Here is a 22,894-nt window from a genome sequence, read left to right as displayed (position 1 = left end):
CATAATAATGCACCTCTATATAAGTCCCATATATCCGAAGTGTTCTATCTAGTCTACTGGGCCTCTGCTAAGTAAAAAGTAAACAATTTTCGTTACGAGGTAAAAGATTATCTCTGAGTAAAAATGTTAGTTATGATGAAGTAGAACTCGTAAAAGTACGAATAAATGTTTTATAGTACTTGAGAATGATAAATGTTATATGAGTAAATATATGACAATTAAATTATGAGACTTTACGATCTATACCCCTTTACTAGTACAATTATATGCAATGAAATTCATGAGATTTATATTGATTCAGAAGCGGAAAGTGAAAAGCTCAATGGTTGAACAATTGATAATGCAGTCGGAACTAAGAATTAGTTAATAAGTAAAGATGGGTTCTGAATAAAGATATCGGATTTTTCTTAAACTAGTTGAGATATACAATATCACTGTTAAAGAAAGAAGTTATTTATGGGGAAATCGATTTATTTAAATATGGTATTTACAGAATAGTTAACCGAAAATTTCTTCCGAATTAGTTTTTTTTTAGTGAAGTAAATGATGTGAAATTATTGATGACTATACTAGTCAATAGATTGGTGAATAGATTGCAAAAATATTTGAATATAGCCGTTATAACTGGGTATATTATAGTAAATTTTTGGGATTTTATATGGGTATCTTATATATACTGATATTTTCAGAGGCATATGGAACTATTCATGTTTGGATGCTATAATCAATATATGAAAAGGTTGGATAAATATGCTAATAAACAGAAATTATCGCAAGTCTGATTGATTCACAAGTGGTACTACTCTATCTTTCTTTGGTTTCAAGCCAATATATGTGATAGAACACTTGATAATAAGATTCATATGATATTATTTTCTATTTCTATTGGTAGAAGTTCTGAAAGGTAAATGTGAAATATTGTATTGAAAATAAATTATGAAATGAAAAGATAGAGAATGGATATAAATGATAAACTGGGTAAATATGTACAGAAAGAAACTATAGAACTATAGAAATAATGAAATTCATGATCAAAAGAAAACAAGGAAATTTCGAGGACGAAATTTATTTTAAGGGGGAGAGAAATTGTAATACCCCGAAAATTTTTACAGTAAAATATTATCCGTGATATAGTAAAATAAGGAAATAAAGTGACAAAAAGGGAATTTTTGAGTGATGTCAATATTGAGAAGTATATTATGATATATTAATTCAAGAAAGGACTAAATTGCAAAGATGAGAAAAGTCTTAAGGGGTTGAAGTGTAAATATAAAAAAGTTGAAGGACTAATGGTGCAAATATTTTAAGGGTGGAATGATCTAGAAACCAAGAAAAATTGATGAATTAGGACCAAATTGAATAGGTAAAAAAATTATGAGGGACTAAATTATAATTTTACCAAATTAAGTGATGACTCAAGGATGGAATTCTAAAAGATCATGGAGGGCAAAATGGCCAATTAGTAAGAGAGAGAATTCTAGAATGTAATGATTACGTTGATGATATTTTAAATTAATTAATTAGATAAATATTATTTTTATTAATATTTTATGAGATGTTTATTATTATTATATTATTATTTATTTAGTATAAAAGGAAGGAAAGATGAAGAATTATCAACACATTTCCTTTCCCATGCAAACTAACGTAAGATAAGAAGGAGAAAAGAAGTTTGCTTTCTTTACAATTTAGTCCTTCCACCAAAAATTCATTATTTTCACCTAAAAATTGAAAGAATTTCCATAGCCATCAAGAGAGAAAGATAGCAAGGAGATGATGGGGAGCAAGAATATCAAGTTGGATTCAAGAAATCGAAGCTGGCGGAGAGAGAAAAATCAAGTTAAAGATTGAAGTCAATAAGAAAAGGTAAGTACATCAAGATTTCAATATGTTTTTAAGTTTGTTAATATTGATAAAGCATGGAAATAATGTTATAGTAGAGTTTTCTTACATAAGGTCCTATGTTCTTGATATGTTAGTGAAGAAAAAATAAGAGAAAGTGATGAGAAATGGTGTAGAAAAAGAAAATAAGGATGTTATAACATGGTAATTAATATCTTGTACTAAAACAGTTTTGGACAGCAGCAGTAGTCTAACTTTGAAAAATTATCAGAAATTGTAGAAATCTAATTATAGGATGAATAAAATATGAAATTAAAACTTATTAAGTCTAGTTTCTTATAGAAGAATTATGTAAGCAATGGAATTCTAAATCATGAGATATGATGAATTTTGTGAGACAAGGTCAGAATGATTTTGGGTTCCCCTGTTCTGAATTTGTAAAATCATAAAAAATTGGATAAAAATAATTAGGGGCTTAAATTTATATGTTTAGAATCCTTAATGAGTCTATTTTCAATAAAAACAAATATGAACATCATTCGAATTCTGTACAAGGAGATAATTAATTTTTAGTGAAGAAGGGTCATAACTGTCAGACAGCAGAATAGGGGTAACTTTAAAGAATAAACTGTACTTATTGACTAAAAAAAATTCTTAAAATTTTATGGTAATAAGATATTTCAGGGAAAATTAGCAGATCTTAATTTGGAATCCTATAGCTCCAGATATAAATAATTTAGTTACTATGACACAGATGGACAGCTTGAATATTCATAAAAGCAAATAATAAAGATTATAGATAATGTTACTTACAAGTGTGCTACATACATCAAGGATGTGGAATGGAGAGGAGGAGGAGGAAAACATATATGAATATTCATTAAGCATGGCTAATTTGCATATTTTAGGCTTAGGGACTAAATTGAATAAAAGTAAAACTTTATAGGTAATTTTGTAAAAATGTCAGAAATGACCAAATTGCATGAAATGGATTATTTTATTATTTAAATTGAAAAATTGAATGAAATTATTAATTTAGTTCAAGATCGGGGGAAAACATGTTTTAGGGATTAAATTGAAAAGTGTTGAAATTATGGAAAATTCTGATATTTTATAGAATCCATGGACTGTTATCAATATATATGAGAATAATAGCTGGAAATAAGGATTAAATTGCAAGAATTTTATTTTCCTGACCCTAAGGACGAAATCGTCATTAATTAAAAGTTTAGGGGCAAAATGGTAATTTTGCCTAGAGAATTAATTAAATGCATTAGAAGATGAAATGAATGAAAATGATGATCAAATTTATTTATAAAGATCCGGACGACTCAAATATGAGACTTGATCGTGGAAAAGAAAAGATATCGGATTAATGAAATTATAAACACAAACAAGCAATGAGGTAAGTTTGTGTAACTTGAATTGTATTTTAAATACTTGAAATATGTGATTATGTGATGAAAATATGATTTGAATGTTCAATTCATGATATTTGATGAAATATTGATAATACTCGATATAATTTGAAAATAAATCCCAGTTGAATGAAAGGAAAATTCGATGGATCTCTGAAAAGGAATTGACGGTAAAAAGGATTTAGCCCGGACGGGTGATCCTATTCTGATATAGCCCTCTCGAAGAATACATGTAAAATGGATTTAGCCCGGATGGGTAATCCGAATTAGGGTCTGAATTTAGCCTGGACTGGTAATTCAAATCCAAGCTCATTAGAGTAATTGTTGTTGCAGGGGATTTAGCCTGGACTGGTAATCCCGACAATACTCTATGAGTTTATATTACAGGGGATTTAGCCTGGACTGGTAATCCCACTGTAAGGATGAGGTTCACGGGAGTGTGCTCTCTGATATGAAATGTGTAAGACCATGGTTGAAAGATACCATGGTAGCCTGATATGAAATGTGTAAGACCATGGTTGAAAGACACTATGGCATCATGTCAAAGATAAATAAGACCGTGGATGGGAGACGCTCTAACATCTGTTGAACAATTGATATTCAGGTAATATGTATCAGATGAGGAATGGTTATATGAAATAATTATGAAGATAGATAAATGAAATAAGTATAAGTACATGGAATATAATTTATGTTAAGTTTGATATAAACTATTACCAGAATAAATATACATAAAATATATGGAAATGATGGAGCATGAAATATTGATATAATGAAATGAATGATATATGCTTATGAAGAAACGGTAAGAGCATGATATGCTTCATGACATGTACATATATGATTATCTTTGATATGTTGATACAAGGAAATTATGTAAGTTGAGACTATTATTAAACTCAAGTGCGATATGTCGAGAAAATAGATATATCAATGTTGAATTTATATGAGATATGAGCAAGTATACTAAGAATGTTGCTGTTTGATGCTTATACAAGTGTCAAACTGTTGATTGAATGGTAATATATCTATTTATATGATGCATTGAATCGGTAAGTATTTAAATTTTTTTTAGTGATCTGTAAATGGTAGTAATGCTCCGAAACCCTGTTCTGGCAGCAGATACAAGTTAGGGGTGTTACATAAATCTTATCTTGATCAACCATATCCGATCGGTTGTTAACATCACAGTAATAATGTGCAATTGTCAACTGTCGATGCAAGTATAGTAGACAGATGTGAGTCTGTCGGATATTGATCCCATAGATATAGTAGTCTTTTTTCTATTAATATCGGTGCAACAATTAGATGGAAACAAGATAAATTGTAAGAATAGTTGTCTATGCAAAACTTGAAAACAATAAAATAAAGTATGATAATGATAAATTGGGATCTTGTAACAACCCATTTTTGGGTCAGATCGGAACAGTGGTTTCGGGACCACAAATTAGAAGTCGAAATATTTATTTTTTATTTTAATAAGGTCTACAATATGATAGATTAATTACGTGAAGGTTTCGTAAAGAAATTTTACTGTTTGAGTGCTCAATTTGATAAAAATTACTAAATCGCGTAAGATACAAAACTTGAGTTCTATTAGTAAAATGCATTAAATGGCTATAGATTTTAATTATGTGAGTACTTGGATGGTAAATAGACCATTTATTTGATAGTGGACATTTATGGGAGTTAGTATTGTTGAAATTTGTTTTATATTAAAAGGTTATAATAGTAAATAGATATATAATGATTAATTAAGCAAAATAAAAGATGATTATCATCTTTCTCCATAAACCACCACCGAAAATGCATGAAGAAAAATAGCCATGGAAGAAGTTATATTTGGCCAAGCTTTGAAGATTAATAGGTGAGTGGTTTTCGCTCAATTTTTAATAATTTCTACGTTTTTGAGATTGTTGCTCCGTAATTTAGCTAGCCTGTACCTCTGATTTTGAAATTTTAATAGATTTTTATAGTTTCCATTGTTGAATACATGTGTTAATTGATGTTTGATGATGAAATATGAAATTTTGATGATAGTTATACATGTTCTGTGAAGTGATTTTTAGTAAAAATGTCAATTTTGGATTAAATTGAAAAATGTGAAAATTGTGTGGTCAAATGTGTGAATGATTAATAAATATGGGCTACTATAGTATGGGAAAAATTTGGCTAGCATGGGTTTGTCCTTAATTGCGTGAATTTGCAATTTTATGTGATAAGGACTAAATTGCAAAAATGTGTAATAAAAGGGGCAAAAGTGTAATTTTTCCAAAATTTGTAAATTGTGTTAAATTGAATGAATTAATGATTAAATAAGTAAATTTTGTTATTATATAGATTGAGAAAAATGAGATTCGAATCTAGAACGGGGGAAAATAAATTATCAGACTAGTTAATCCGTTCCGTCGTTTTGACGAATTGAGGTAAGTTCGTATGCTAATAAACGTGCTTAAATTGTGTTATAAATGCTTATTTATCATTGAATTGAATTGAATGCTGAATGGTCACGATTACTAGAAAGAATCGACAGAGTTATGACATCTGAAAGTCCCGTACGAACTTAGGAATAGTATAGGATACAAATGTCATGACATTAGGTTACCGAGATATGATTTCATGTAAGACCATGTCTGAGACATTGGCATTGTATTGTGATTACGTGTAAGACAATGCCTGGGACATTGAAATCATTAATCAATTTCGTGTAAGACCATGTCTAGGACAGTGTCATTGATATGTGAAAACATGTAAGACCATATCTAGGATATGGCATTGTACGAGCTATATGTGATTGTTGAGTATCCTTAAAGATTCTGAATGGTTCAACGGGCATAGTCAAGACAAGAATGAAAGTACAATCAAATTAAGTGATACAGGTTCGTACAGAACTATTATGAGAATCAAATTAAGGCAATTTGGTAAGTTCTTAGTGTATCACGTATACAAATGAGAAAGATTTATGTATAAGTATGTTTCATGCCAAAATGTGTTTATTTGTCTAGAATGAGGTATGAATTGAATGACATGTGAGATATGAGTTATAGTTGTTTTAACTAAATATACATAAGGCACATAGTGTGTGAAATACCGTTATTTGATGATATTTCACATAATTCACTTGGCTAAAGAAAAGGTGATGAAAATTGAATTGAATAAAGTTTATATATATAATTGCTTATGCATATGAATATGTGAATAAATTGATAAGAAGTATTCAAACCATATGTGTTGTGAATGAATAAACTCATGAAAATCTTGATTAACTATGTGCATGAATTCGAGATAAAATGGTGCAAACATATGAATTATATCATGTTTGAATAATGGTTTTAAATGCAGTTATTTAATAATATGAGTTTATTACCAAACGAGCTTACTAAGATTTATAGCTTACTTTGTGTTATTTTTCTATGTTTTATAGTGTTTCAGACATTTGCTCGGGTTGGAAGTCGGCGGAGATCGCATCACACGATTATAACACACGACCATGCTTGAAACCCACGTCCTTCACATGACCAAGACACACAGCCGTGTCTTTTGCCCGTGTACTATCCTGACTTTACATTTAATGATGAAGGGGACACACGGTCATATCACATGCCCGTGGGCTAACCGTGTGTCACACACGCCCGTGTGTCTAGCCATGTGGATGAAAATAGGTCGTTTTAGGCCACTTTTCTCACCCTTTCATCCATTAGCTGCACTTAAACACAATTATACACTAGTAGAGTCCAACCAAACAATTATTTCAAGCCAAAACATGTATATTTCATTTTCAAACACAAAACATCATATTCAACTTACTTTGCATACTTAATCATTCATACTATTACATTATCAAATCAACCCCTATACATGCCATATGAATAAAAAAGTTGTTTAACAAAATCTACCGGAGTAAATCTGAATAGTGTGATTCTTGATGTAGATCAGATCCTCCATATGTATATAAGTCAATCTACAAAACAAATAACATACACAAGTAAGCTTATAAAAGCTTAGTAAGCTCATAGGTATAGAAGAATAAATCTTACCAAACATTGTACACAATCATATATCTTATAATTTAACAAAATCTTCCTGTAAATCAGAAAATCATTAATAAGTTCATATGAATAATTTCCATGTTGCTATTCACAAATTTTAACTCCCTTGGGCCCATTTCTAATTTACTTTCATAGTCAAATTAGGGAACACTAATGGAATTGAGTACTTCATTATCACATTGCCATGGTAAACCATGGACTTGCACATAGTCACATATCACACACCGAAACCATAGCCCTACCATGGTCTTACATGGATCACATATCATACCGATGCCATATCCCAGATATGGTATTATACGGAATCACATTATCACATCACATCGATGCCATAGCTCAGCTATGTTCTTATATGGAAATACGTATCACATTGCACTGATGGCAAAGCCCAGCTATGGTCTTATACGGAAGCACATATCACATCTTTTCCGTCAATTCATCATCGTCATAAAATGAAAGCACTCAAAACCATTGTTCCAACTAATTTGTACTTTTAGTTAAACATTATTTAGTAATTAATACAATTTGATAGTATTCATCTACAATAAGATACCTTAGCAATCCTAAGATTTCCATAATAAAACATTGAACTTTACCACATGAAATTACCTGGGCTAATTTGCAAAAGTCGTAAAAATTCAGGGACTATTCTTGCAATTTCTCCTTTCTACGATTCACTTCGTTTTCTTGATCTATAATTATAAAATCATTCCTTAATTAGCATCTATTTCAATTCTACTCTACTTCACAATTTATGCCCTTAAAATTTCAAAATTACACTATTACCCCAAACTTTTTAATTTTTACAATTTAGTCCCTACTCAATTTATTCATCGATTGAGATAATTCCTCTCAAATAACACTTTATCAAAACATTATAAACTACTTCAAAGCCTTTAACACTCAAAATTTCATCACAAAACCCTAATTCCAACAACTCTCACAATTAGATCCTAAAAATTAATTTCTATAAAAATCTCTTCATAATCATCATATAATAAAGTTAAAACCTCAATTCCATGATAAATCATCATAAACTTTCAGCACTTATTCATGGAAACTTTCAAAATTATCCATGAAATCAAAAACTAATGAATTAAACAAGTGGACCTAGTTGTAAAAGTCTCAAAAACACAAAAATTACAAGAAATAATCAAGAATTGAGCTTACATGTAGTAAAAATATGAGAGACTAGCTTAAAAGAACCCTTAAATGGTGTTTTTGTTGGAGAGGATGAAGAAAAATGAGGAAAACTCTAGATTTACCAAATATATCATATTTTACAATTAAATTTTTACCCTATTTCCAATTTTACCCCTTATTCACACTTGATTTTTATTTTTCCTGCACAATCATGCTGTCAACCCATCTAATTTGGGTCTATTTACCTTTTAACTCCTTCTTTGATAATCTTTTAAGCTATTTAATCATATTTTATAGTTTTGTACTTTATTCAATTTAGTCCTTTTTCTTCAATTAATAACCAAAATTTAAAATTTTTTAACGAAACTTTAATATTAACTCATTAACACTCCATAAATACTTCTAAAAATATTTATGGCTCTGTTTATAAATTTGAGGTCTCGATACCTCGTTCTTGACCCAATTATCTAACAATCTTTTTTTAAAACACAAAATTCGCTAATTAAAAAAATATTTCTAAAATCACACCTGACCTTTACTTATAAATTTTTAAATTACTAAACTCACATGTCAGATATAGTGAACTCACATCACTATTTCGACACCACTAAAATTTGGGTCGTTACAATACCCTATAGGTTTGGAATGGCTGAGGCACACGGGCTGGCACATGGGCGTGTGGCCGTCCATGTGACCCAAGTCAGTAACCCCTCCAGATTTCCCATGGCCAAGGCACACGGCCGTGTCTTTAGCCGTGTGGTGCAAGTCAGTATGTATGCCCTATTTTCACGCGGCCTATGACATGGGCATGTTTGGTGGCTATGTGAGGTACACGACCTGTTCACACAGGCGTGTGGCCCCTGTATGTATGAAAATTTTCTAAGTTTCCCAAAGTTTTCAAATGTTATCAGTTTAGTCCCGAACCTCTTTTAAGTATGTTGTAAGGCCTCATAGAGCCATAAAAGGGACAATGTGAATTTGTTGGATGGGTTTTATATATGAATGTATACATGTATATCTTATGTATGTGAATGATGTGTATTGATTGGTAATGCCTCGTAACCCTATTCCGGTGATGAATATGGGTTAGAGGTGTTACATTTAATTGGTATCAGAGCTATGAATTTAGTCAATTCTAAGACTAACATAGCAAGTGAGAGTCTAGCTATATGATACGTGATATTCGTTACAGGTTTTAAGTATTTATAATGAATCGTTCTTGAAACTAACTATTATCACGATGAAGGAAAGTGTACCTATCGAATAGTAGTATAGCTTGAGCAAGACCGGATTGTCGAACCCAAAGGAACTAAAAGTACTAGTAATGATTGTCTTTTTATTATCTAGCCAAAGAATAATGGGGGAATTACTTTTGGAAAAACTCGATTGATTAAGACAATACCTAAGGAAAAATCCACCTAGACTTCACTTGTTATTTAACTCTGAATCGGACGATTTATTCATTTGACTTGATCCGTAGAAATCCTTAAGTTATATTATTATCCCTCTCGAGACTAACAACGTCTAAACCTAGGTTGAATAATTGAAATCTCTTTCTAATTAACTTCCTAGGGTTGCATTAACTCGATCTATGGATCCTCTTATTAGGTTTCACCCTAATCTAGCAAAATCTTGTCACCTTATCTCTAGGCGCGCTGTAACAGCCCGATTTAGGGCCAAAACGAAACAGTGGTTTTGAAACCACGAATTCGAGGTTGAAAAAAAATTATTTTAATTAAGTTTTAGTGTTTATATTATGATTGCATAATCGTGTGAAAATTTCGTTGCGAAATTTTATCGATTGGGTGTTTAATTTGACGTTTAGGACTAAATTGAAATAGGTGAAAAATGTGTGTTCTTGTTCATAAAGTACTTGATTGAAATGGGGGTTTTAAGTAGAGGTCCTTAAATGGCAATTAGACTATTGTACTTTATATGGACAAAAATTTGGACATGGATGGAATTTTTAGAAAGTTTAGTAGTAAGGGCATTTTGGTCATTTGCATAATAAATGAAATAAAATGGGAAAAATAACACAAAAATGGGTTCATCTTCATTTAGCTTGGCTGAAACTTGCATGTTCTCCATAGCTAGGGTTTGTTTCAAGCTTTCAAGCTCAATAGTAAGTGCATTCAAGCCTCGTTTTTAATGTTCTTTACATTTTTGAAATCCTCGTAGCTCGGTTTACCTATTTCTACCATTATTTCGAGTTAGGGTTTATGTTTAAAAATTTACCCATGAATGATATGCATGTATTTTGATGTTTGATGGTAGAATATGATTGTTTGAGGTTAGGAGAACAATCTTTTCTAAGCGATTTTTAGCGAAAATGAGCAAAACGGTATAATTGGTAAAAATACCTAATGCTCATAAGTGCATGTTAGAGTAAGAATTTGATGTTTTCATAGAAGAGAAAAATGATCAGCATGTCATAAAACATAAGAATAAGGGATGAAATTAAATTTCTGAGCCTAGGGGAAAAATCGTAATTTTGTAAAAGTTAGGGGGCAAAAATGTAATTTTTCCATAATGTGATTTTTGGATTGAAATAAACAGTATGATTATTAAATGAGCTAAATGTGTTGTTATAGATCAAGAAAGGCATGGAATCGACCTCGAACGGGGGAAGGAAAAGGTTTTGGACTAAATTGCAAAATTTCCATATTTTGCATCGAGGTAAGTTTGTATGTAAATAATACATTAACTTCATTTACATTTTTATATTTCAGCCTATTATATATATATTTTAGCTGATTTTGAAGCATAAATCGACTATTGGAAGAATGGAAATAAGTAATAGAGAGAAAAATCCCTGTTGAACATTCGGAAAGATTGAATAATATAGATGGAGCGTAGCTAGGTCACATGTATGGTGTTGAGTGCACATCATGTGTACAAGAGAGCTACGAGATACTATGTAGTAGCTAGGTCACATGTGTGATACGGGATGTATCCCATGTAGATAAGAGAGCTACGGGAGAGATAAATGTAGCTAGGTCGCATGTGTGATTCCAAGTGAAGGACACCATGTAGACAAGAGAGCTATGAGATAAATTGGCTAGGTCACATGGGTGGTACTAAGTGTTCACCATGTCTACAAGAGAGCCGAATTATATGAAATATGATGGAGGGGCTATGTGCTGAAACCATCAAGTATCGAGGATTGATCCGAATTGTTCAACGGGATGGTTTTAAGGTGACATTGTAATTATGGACCTATACTTGTGATGTATGAAATGTGGTGAAAATGAATTGTGATATGCATGTTAAAATGAGGTTAATACAAAGAAAGTGTGAAAGAGTAAATTAGCAATAATACTGTTTTGGACAGTCACAGTGATGTGAATTTGAAAAATCACCAAAAATAGTAGGAACTTAATTAGAGGCTAAATGAGATATGAAATTAAATCTTAATGAGTCTATTTCCATGTAAAAGAATCAGATCAAGTAAAGGAACTCTATATCTTGAGATATTTATATTTGTGTGTGACTCGCTCAGAATGACTATGTGATCCCCTGTTCTAACTTTGAAAAATCAGTAAAAATTGTACAAAACAAATTAAGAAATATAGCTTATATTTATAGATATCTTATTGAGTCTAGTTTTAAATGAAACAGATTTCATGGATATTTGAATTGTGTACTGAGAGAAATTCAATTCGAAGTGAATAGAGGTTAGATCAGTTGAGCTATATAATAGGGGAAACTTTAACTAATAAACTGTACTAATTGGCTGAACCAAAAATTCTAGAAAAATTTTAGTAAGAAATAATATGAGTCTAGTTTTAGGAAAATTTTATGGATTTGAATTTTGAGTTTTGTAACTCAAGTTATGATTTATTTAGTGAATATGACGCAGGAGAGACAGCTTGACCAAAGTGGAGTAAATAGTAAAATTAAAAAGTAGATACACTGAGTTATTCTGTAAACATATTAAATTCTCTATTCATTATTTATATACTTGCTTACTAAGCTATAAGCTTACTTTCTTTTCTCTCTTTTGTCTTATAGTGTCGTCCAGCTTGCACAGGAGTCAAGGATCGTTGAAGATCTGCCTACACTATCAATACTTTTGGGTATTTGAACTGAACATTTTGAATTATGGCATGTATAGTAGACTTAGTTATTTTGTTACGTGTCATAATTGTCTAGGTTTAAAATATTAATTATAGTATCTGACCGATTATTTTGTACGAAGCCTTTGAAATTGGCTAGTATTGTTAAAGGCATATGTTATAATGATTCATGATCTAATTGCACGCCATATTTTTGACTCGGTTTTATTAAATAGTATGTACTTTGATTTGTTAATACCTCGTACCCTATTCCGGTGAAGGATACGGGTAAGGGGTTTTACACGCGCAATCAACTCCGCTTAATTATGACAAATGTACTCTTAGACAGGGTCTATTCCTCCTCTGAATAAGAGCTTAACTTGAATCAATATCCTGGAATATCAAGACAAGAATTAAGAACACATAATTAAGAACAAGTCAAATATTTATCATACAATTCAGATAATAATAACAAGATCTGTCTTAGGTTTCATTCCCCTTAGGTATTTAGGGGTTTTAGTTCATAACTAAAAAGGTAAACATCTCAGAAGAATAATGAATACAAAACATAAAGAAAAACCCAAAACTCCTGAAGGAAAATTGAGGGGAGATCTTCAGTCTTGATGATGAATCCGACTTCTGAGATGGATCAATCAGCTTTCCTTGAGCAGTTCCCTACTTCCTTCCCTGTGTATCCCTTTTCCTTCTCCTCTAAGGTGTATTTATAGGCTTTAGAATGCCTAAGAACCCTCAAAATTGGCCTTTTCCGAATTGGACTAAACTTAGCCTCGGCAGGGACATGTCCATGTGTGATTACTTCAGGCTGTGGTCAAGCCTGTTAAATAGGCACGGGCGTGTGGTCCACTCGTGTGAGTCGTGCTTCGATTTTGCCAAATTGACACGGCCGTGTGGTCTGCCAGTGTGAGGAGGTCCAAGCTATGTTGATTTCGTACGTTGGCCCATTTTCTCCGTTTTTGGCCCGTTTCTCGTTTCTTTCATTCTCCTATGCTCACCTAAGTTTAAAACATCAAATTCAGGCATTAGGAGCATCGAATTCACCAAAGCTAAGGAAAAATCATCCATAAAATGTGCTAAGAATGGGATAGGAATATGTATAAATTACGGTTTATCAAATACCCTCACACTTAAGCATTTGCTTGTCCTCAAGGAAAATCCTCAACTCATAATCAAAATAAATTCTTCTCAACTTATAATTTCTATCGATAATATCTCAAAATAATCCATAGGTAATCATACATTGAAAATTCAACTGAAAGAACATCAAAGTTTCAAACATTCCAAGTTGAACATTTTATCATGAAAACATAGGTGTCTCCCCTCATCTAAGTAATTACCTTTGATTCAAAATATCACAGAGTTTCACATCCTCACTAAAGATTCACTCAAATCACTTGACGTGTTTAAGGACAATAAATGAAGCACTCAATAGTCAATAATGAAGAGTCATTACCATAGGATTGCATGAAAATCAAATCTCCACCACTATAAATTGAGATGAAACATCAATCATGTAACATCCTGATTTTCGAGGTTTTCCGCGGTTCTCGGCATTTTTGGTAAAGTTTTTAAAATTTGGTATTTGGTTGTGGAATTCATAATTTGAGTAGGTAAATGGGCTTATGGAAGGTCCATGTGTTGGCCAAAACCCGGTGGAATTTTTAAATTTTAGACTTAAGAAGTTAGGGGCCTTGGGTCTTATTAAAATTTGTGGGTAAAATGTAACACAGAAGAGCCTCTAGTAAAGTGGCTAACTGACGCCACTAAGGGGCTAGAAAAGTGACATGTAAGTGGTTGAGAGAAGACCTGGGTTCGATTCCCTGTGATGGCAAAGGTAATATTATTTTTATGCTTATGCATGCTAGAGTTTAAAGCTGGATGGAACTCTGTGGGAGAAAGTTTGAAACAGTCAGATGCATGGATTAAGGAGGGATAAGGGGAGAGATTTTAGGGATTTGAGAGAAGGATAGAGCTTAGCCGAATTGAGGGGATTGGAGAGGGGATTTCGGCAGAGGGGTTTTAGTTAGGGATTTTGGGCATTAGGGTCTAGGTTGTGCCGTTTTCTTCCTTTGGTTTGGTCTTTTCTCTCCTTTTTTCATTTTCAGCCGAATTTACCACCTCTCCTCTCATCTTTTCTTCCTTTTCCATCTTCCAAACCAGCCCACTACTTCCCTCCATTTATCTTCTGTTTCTTTCCCTTATCTCCACCTCTACTGAAATACCGCAAAAGCCGAAATCTATGAAGCTAGGGGGCCAATTTCTTGTTGACCAGCAAACCTCTTTTTCATTTCACTTTTTGGTGGCCAATCCCTTTATCTTTTAAGCATAAGCGGATTCAGGAAGAGAGACTGTGGTAAGTGCTCGAACTCTAAACGATTCCTATAGCAACTGCTGACAAAAGCTGAAACCCCTATGGTTTAGGAGATGGCCAAATATGGGTATAGGCTCTATTGGGTGTTTCTTTTAATCTTTTTATGGTTTGTTTAGTAGAGAAGCAACAAGGCGTAGGGTCGACTTGGATTAGTTTGGATCATCGGAGTGGCTAGAGCTAGTCATCAATTTCGGCAAAGGTAAGGTTCTTAAGGCCATTATGGAGGGTGGCCGAATGTGTAAGTGTTGATATTAGATGGTTCTCGATTTGGTTCAATTATTATGAGCTGATCTATTAACGGTTGATTATAGGATAAATCGTGTAGGAGATCTCATCGAGGAATATCGCAAAACAGGTGTGTAACGAACCCTTTTTCATAGCTTAAGACGATAAATGCCGAAAAGCCGAAATGCCAAAATTTTGGCATTTCGAGGACTTGTGAGCAAGCAATCGCTCATTGGTTAGTTAGATTCGCTAGGTTGATGATCGGGAACGTTGGAAAAGGTAAGGGCATGATTTTTAGCATTCACGGTGAGTTGGGCCTCGAGGGGCCAAAATCGGGCCCAATGAACTTTCGGGCCCATTTGAGCAAATTAGGTAGAAAATGAAAACCTGTTAAAGTACGCAAAGAGACCGGTAACACCATTATGGAAAATAGGCTAAATGGGCCTAGATGACTAAATCAGCTATATAGGGCCCATTAGGGGTTTTTGGCACAATATCTCGGTTTCGCTAAAAATAGGCCAGAATCGCTGTTTAAAGCTTATGAATGGTTAGTAACTAATAATGAACATGGAAAACCGTAATATTTGGTAAAATTATGAAATTACCTTTATAATATGAAAATGACTATTTTGCCCCTAAGTAAAAATGACCATTATACCCTTGGGGTTTAATTATAAATTTGATACGTGGGATATGATATACATGATTGCTATGATATGCACATGATATGTATGAAATGCACATGATGTATTCATAAATGCATTGGGTTGGGTTTCTATATGGGTGGAGGAAGTGCAAAAGGGCTTATGCCCCAGTTTATTGAAAAGGGCTTTGCCCTAGTTTACCGAAACGGGCTTTGCCCCAATTATTAAAAGAGGCTAGGCCTCCAGATATATGATAAAGCAGCTATGCTGCCAGTGGTGTGTTGGTTGGGTGGGTTGAATCATTCCCCACATGGTGTGTTGGTTGGTACGGGTGGAGAGTAGCGGATGATGGGTCGAGTAGTCTCCCCAATTGGGCTTGCATTCATTCTTTAATTGACATTACTCGTGATAATTTAGAGTAAAGGCGTCGGCCCAGTGTTACGAAATATGAAATATGAAAAGGCTTCGACCCAGTATATGTTGATGTTGGATTTGGGCTTAGGCCCAGCAGGCTGATATTGCTTTGAGCTCTGAAAGGGGCTTGTTACACATTGAGTTTCCAAACTCACCCCATTTCCTTAACCTTGTAGGTGAGCCTTGATTTGGGGACTTGGAACCGGAGGGGATTCAGAGTGGCCACGGTGATCGCCTTTGGGCTTTTGAATAAGTGTTTGGTTTTCATTAAATAAATTTCAAATCGTTATAACCAAGTGTGGCAATGGTTGTGGGCATGTCTAGTATTGGATCCAACTGAAGAGCTTGGTACTTAAGCAGCCTTCATGGCTCACCTCCTCTGTTACGGATTCCTACCTGGTGCCCAGCTTCCATTCACTTGGTTAGCTTAACAAAAGTCAATTTTTAAAACACTAAAACAAAACGTGGATTTTAACTCCAATGTGGCACGTCAGATTGGGCCGTAACGACTGGGCCAGGTTTGGGGTGTTACATTTAGTGGTATCAGAGCCTAGGTTGCAACAACTCGTCTGTGGATCGGGTCCGAAAAACTTTTCGAAAAAAAATTTACCAAGAAGGGCATTTTTGGAAATAGTTCTGAAAAGATCTTCTAAAAAAATGTTTTATAAAGGTATACATGATAAAATGGTTTAAGTTTTTCCGGGTTTTTTTAAAACGGGTCTAAAATCAAGAATTTCAAAACAAAGGTGTTTTTTTTCAAATTTTAAGAAAATCTATTTTTTGTGATTAAATACATGGTTTGTGGTTTTTGGATTAGAGAATGAAGTGGCACTGAATCCCCGACACCAAGTCTGTAAGTATACTCTCTTTACGTTATGTGATATTGATATAATGCTATAAATAGAACTGAGACCCTACTATGATACTTTAGATAGGGTAGAACTGAAAAACAGTAGGAATGAAACTGTAGCTAGGCTACGATGATGCGAAAACAATCCTTGAACTGTTATATTTCCATAAGACATCTCGTAATAAACAATTGAATATTATACTAATGTCATAAAATTCGTAATCAGATAAGTCGATATGAGTACAAGATGAACTCGTGGACGAGGCCGCGGTCGTGGTCGCGGAAGGGTGCAAGCGAAATCTTCATCCTCAGGGCATAGGCCAGCTGATGAGGCATCCGTTCCACAGGCAACGGAGACTGGGTCTTATGATCGAGCTGCGGGGGATGATGCTTTGTCCCAAGCCATGTTAAGGGTTTGAGAAAGAGGTGCTGGAGCTACCACTGGGACAGTAAATAGGGGATTCATCTCCGAGCGACTTTGGTCTAACGGAGCAGAAGTTTTTAGGGGCGTATCTGGAGTAGCCCCAAATGTGGCTGAATATTGGCTAGAAGCAACAGAGCGAATCATGGACGATCTAGATTGCTCTATGGAGCAAAAGCTGAAGGGGGCTGTGTCGCTGCTACGAGACGAGGCATATCGATGGTGGATCACCGTGAGGGAGAGTACCCCGATTGAACGAGTAACCTGGGAATTGTTCAAAACTGCTTTTAAGGAGAGGTATGTTGGAGCTAGTTATATGGATGCTCGTCGGAAGGAATTTTTGAATCTGACTCAGGGTAATAAGACTGTCCGGAGTATGAGGCAGAATTCTTAAGGCTGAGTCGATATGCTAGCGGGATAGTTGCAACTGAGTATGAGCGTAGTGTTCGATTTGAGGATGGCCTGCACGATGAGCTTAGGATATTGATAGCTCCACAGAGGGAGCGTGGTTTTGCTGCGTTGGTAGAGAAGGCTAAGATAACCAAGGAGGTAAAGCGGACTGAGCGGTAGAATCGTGAGAAGGATTGACCCAGGTTTAAGAAGGATTTTAGACCCTCAGGTGCTACAAATCGGAACGTTAAAAGAGCAAGGATGGAGAAACTTGTTCGAGCAGTTCTAGTAAATACTTTTAGACCGCAGGCTTGCAGGGACTGTGGTAAGGTGCATATGGGGGAGTGCTGGAAATGAACTAGAGCATGTTTTCGATGTGGGTCCAAGGAGCATAAGTTCAGAGAATGTCCTCGGAGAACAGCCCAGGAACTAGCTGCAGACCAAAGGGATGTCCAACCACAGCAAAGAGGATCACCACCACAGAGAGGTCGTGGGCAAGGTAGATGTGGCAATGGTAATGGACGAGGACGTGGGGCACTTGGCAGGGGTGTTGGGCATGCTAAAGCTCAACAGTCGGCATTGGTTTATGCTGTACGATTTCGTGAGGAGGGTGACGCTCTTGATGTTATAACCGGTACGTTCTTCGTTCATAGTACACCTTGCACTGCTTTGATTGATGGGGGTTCCACTCACTCGTATGTTGCTTGTGATGTATCTGGGGAATTGGGTGTGCTTTCTGAGGAGACTGTGAGTGGGGTATCGGTGATAAGCCCTTTAGGACACTCAGTTAAGGTAGATAAACTTTTTAGGGCGGTGCCTTTAGAGACACAAGGTAAGATTTTTGAAGGAGATTTGATGGAGCTGCCATTTGGGGATTTTGATCTTATTTTGGGAATGGACTGGCTAACTAAGCATAAGGAAATGTTGGATTGTGCTGCAAAGAGAATGGTACTAAGAACTGCCAAAGATGAGGAGATAATGGTCATAGGGGAACGAAGGAATTATTTGTCCAATGTTCTTTCGGCTTTAAGGGCCGAAAAGTTGATGCAGAAAGGTTGTGAGGCGTGCTTGGCTTTTGTAAGTCAAACTGAACTGGAGGAGGTAACGGTAGAGTCGATTAGGACCATTAAGGAATTTCAAGATGTATTCCCAGAGGAACTTCCTGGATTACCCCCGAGCAGAGAAGTCGAGTTCAGAATCAACTTGTTACCTGGAACAGCTCCTGTGTCCATTGCGCCTTATAGGATGGCACCAAAGGAGTTGGTAGAATTGAAAGCTCAGATTCAGGAGCTGTTAGATAGAGGGTTTATAAGACCAAGTGTTTCCCCGTGGGGCACACCAGTGTTGTTCGTAAAGAAGAAAGATGGGACTATGCGAATGTGTATTGACTATCGGCAGTTGAATAAACTGACCATCAAGAACAAGTATCCATTACCAAGAATCGACGATCTGTTCGATCAATTAAGATGAGCCTCGGTATTTTCTAAGATCGACCTTCGGTCAGGATATCATCAATTGAGAGTCAAAGAAGTGGATATTTATAAGACGACATTCAGGACTCGATATGGTCATTACGAGTTTCTGGTAATGCCTTTTGGTTTGACTAATGCACCCACAACATTCATGGATTTAATGAATCGGGTGTTTTAGCCATACTTGGATCGGTTCGTAGTTGTTTTATCGATGATATCTTGGTGTATTCAGAAACAGAAGAGAAGCATGATGAGCATCTTCGTGTTGTGCTGCAGGTGCTAAGGGAAAACCAAGTTTATGCGAAGTTTAGTAAGTGCGAGTTTTGGCTGAGGGAAGTCACTTTCTTGGGGCATGTTGTGTCTGCTGAGGGGATCAAGGTGGACCCTCGAAAGATTAAGGCAATTCTGGAATGGAAGCCACCGAGGTCAGTAACAGAAATTCGAAGTTTTCTAGGGTTGGTAGGTTATTATCGGAGATTCGTGGAAGGATTTTCTGTGAGCACCGTTAACGAAACTTATAAGGAAGGGAGCACCTTTTGTTTGGACGAATAAGCAGCAAGAGGCTTTTGAGAAACTGAAGAAGGTTTTGACAGAAGTGCTAGTGTTGATTCAGCCAGAGTCTGGTAAGGATTTCACTGTGTATAGAGACGCGTCACATATAGGTTTGGGTTGCGTGTTGATGCAAGAGGGTAAGGTGATCACTTATGCTTCACGACAGCTTAAGCCTCACGAGGTGAACTATCCTACACATGACTTGGAGTTGGCAGCGGTGATTTTTGAGCTTAAGATATGGAGGCATTACTTGTATGGGGAGAGATGCATTATCTATACGGATCACAAGAGTCTTAAGTACTTGCTGACTCAAAAGGAGCTGAATCTTTGATAGCAAAGGTGGATAGAGTTGTTAAAGGACTATGACTGCTCGATCGAGTACCATCCAGGAAAGGCAAATGTCGTGGCTGATGCGTTAAGTCGAAGGACTGTGGCGGAGTTGAAGGCAATGTTTGCTCATTTAACTTTGTATGATGATGGAAGCTTATTGGCAGAATTACAAGTGAGACCGACTTGGGTGGAGCAGATTAAGAAGCAACAGCTGGAGGATGAGTTGTTAGTTTCTCAGTTTCAGCAAGTTGAAAAGAGGGAGAATCCAGATTTTGGGTTAAATAACGATGGATTTCTTTGTTTTCGGGGAAGAATTTATATGCCGAAGGACTCTGACTTTAGATTGATGATTTTGGAAGAGGCACATAATAGACCTTGTGCTATGCATCCAGGAGTGAGTAAGTTGTATCGAGACTTGCGGGAGCTATATTGGTGGCCTGGGCTTAAGCGAGAAGTGACCGAATTTGTGGGGAGATGTTTGACGTGTCAACAAGTGAAGGCCGAACATCAACTGCCTTCAGGATTGTTACAGCTGGTAAAGATACCGCTTTGGAAGTGGGAAAGGGTAACTATGGATTTTGTAAGTGGGTTGCCATTGACACCTTCTAAGAAGGATTCGGTTTGGGTAATTGTAGATAGGCTCACGAAATCTGCCCATTTCATACCCGTCCAAACCAATTATTCACTTCAGAAGCTGGCTAAGCTGTATGTGGCAGAGATAGTGCGGTTGCATGGAGTGCCAGTATCGATAATTTCTGACTGAGACCCAAGATTTACATCTCGATTTTGGCAGAAGTTGCATGAGGCATTCGGAACGCGATTGGATTTCAGTACGGCTTTTCACCCTCAATCGGATAGGCAGTCAGAGAGGGTCATTTAAATTTTAGAAGACATGTTGAGAGGTTGTGTTATTGAGTTTAGGGGCAGCTGGGAGGACTATTTGCCGTTGGCGGAGTTCGTGTATAACAACAGTTACCAAGCAAGTATTCAGATGGCTCCTTATGAGGCACTATATGGGCGAAGGTGTCGTTCGCCTACTTGTTGGGTAGAATTAGGGGAAAGGCAAGTACTTGGGCCAGAGTTGGTAACAGATACTGAAGACAAGATTAAGGTGATCAGGAATCGGTTAAAGGAGGTAGCGGATTGAAAAAAGTCTTATGTCGATCTGAAATGTAAGGGTATTGAATATGCTGTAGGGGACATGGTCTTTTTGAAAGTTTCACCTTGGAAAAAGATATTGAGATTTGGTAAGAAGGGTAAGTTGAGCCCACGATTTATTGGGCCTTACCGAATTATTAAGCGGATAGGGCCGGTGGCTTATCAGCTTGAGTTACCTCTAGAGCTGGATCGTATTCATGACGTTTTTCATGTGTCCATGCTAAGGCGATATCGTTCGGACCCAACTCATATCGTGCCAGTTGCAAAAATTGAAGTAGAGTCGGATTTGACTTTCGAAGAGGAACCTGTGCAAATACTTGATCGCGACGTCAAGGTGTTGACAAGGAAGTCAGTTCCATTAGTGAAGGTACTTTGAAGAAACCATGGCAAGGAAGAAGCTACTTGGGAGACCAAAGAGGCAATGCGTCAGCAATACCTCAACTATTTGGTTCAGGTAAATTTCGAGGCCGAAATTTCTTTAAAGAGGGTAGAGTTGTAACATCCTGATTTTCAGGGTTTTTCGTGGTTCTCGGTATTTTTGGTAAAGTTTTTAAAATTTGGTATTTGGTTGTGGAATTCATAATTTGAGTAGGTAAATGGGCTTATGGAAGGCCCATGTGTTGGCCAAAACCCGGTGGAATTTTTGAATTTTGGACTTAAGAAGTTAGGGGCCTTGGATAGGTGGTCTTATTAAAATTTGTGGGTAAAATGTAACATAGAAGAGCCTCTAGTAAAGTGGCTAAGTGATGCCACTAAAGGGCTAGAAAAGTGGCATGTAAGTGGTTGAGGGAAGACCTGGGTTCGATTCCCTGTAATGGCAAAGGTAATGTTATTTTTATGCTTGTGCATGCTAGAGTTTAAAGCTGGATGGAACTCTGTGGAAGAAAGTTTGAAACAGTCAGATACATGGATTAAGGAGGGATAAGGGGAGAGATTTTAGGGATTTGAGAGAAGGATAGAGCTTAGCCGAATTGAGGGGATTGGAGAGGGGATTTCGGCAGAGGGGTTTTAGTAGGGATTTTCAGCATTAGGGTCTAGGTTGTGCCGTTTTCTTCCTTTGGTTTGGTCTTTTCTCTCCTTTTTTTCTTTTTCAGCCGAATCTACCACCTCTCCTCTCATCTTTTATTCCTTTTCCATCTTCCAAACCAGCCCACTACTTCCCTCCATTCATCTACTGTTTCTTTCCCTTACCTCCACTTCTGCCGAAATACCGCAAAAGCCGAAATCTGTGAAGCTAGGGGGGCCGATTTCTTGTTGACCAGCAAACCTCTTTTTCTTTTCACTTTTTGGTGGCCAATCCCTTTATCTTTTAAGCATAAGCGGATTCAAGAAGAGAGACTGTGGTAAGTGCTCGAACTCTAAACGATTCCTATAGCAACTGTTGACAAAAGCCGAAACCCCTATGGTTTAGGAGATGGCCAAATGTGGGTATAGGCTCTATTGGGTGTTTCTTTTAATCTTTTTATGGTTTGTTTAGTGGAGGAGCAGCAAGGCGTAGGGTCGACTTGGATTAGTTTGGATCATCGGAGTGGCTAGAGCTAG

Source organism: Gossypium hirsutum, chromosome A02 (genome assembly GCF_007990345.1).
Source record: "Gossypium hirsutum isolate 1008001.06 chromosome A02, Gossypium_hirsutum_v2.1, whole genome shotgun sequence".
Classification (NCBI taxonomy): Eukaryota; Viridiplantae; Streptophyta; class Magnoliopsida; order Malvales; family Malvaceae; genus Gossypium; species Gossypium hirsutum.
Note: the sequence above shows the minus strand (reverse complement) of the source record.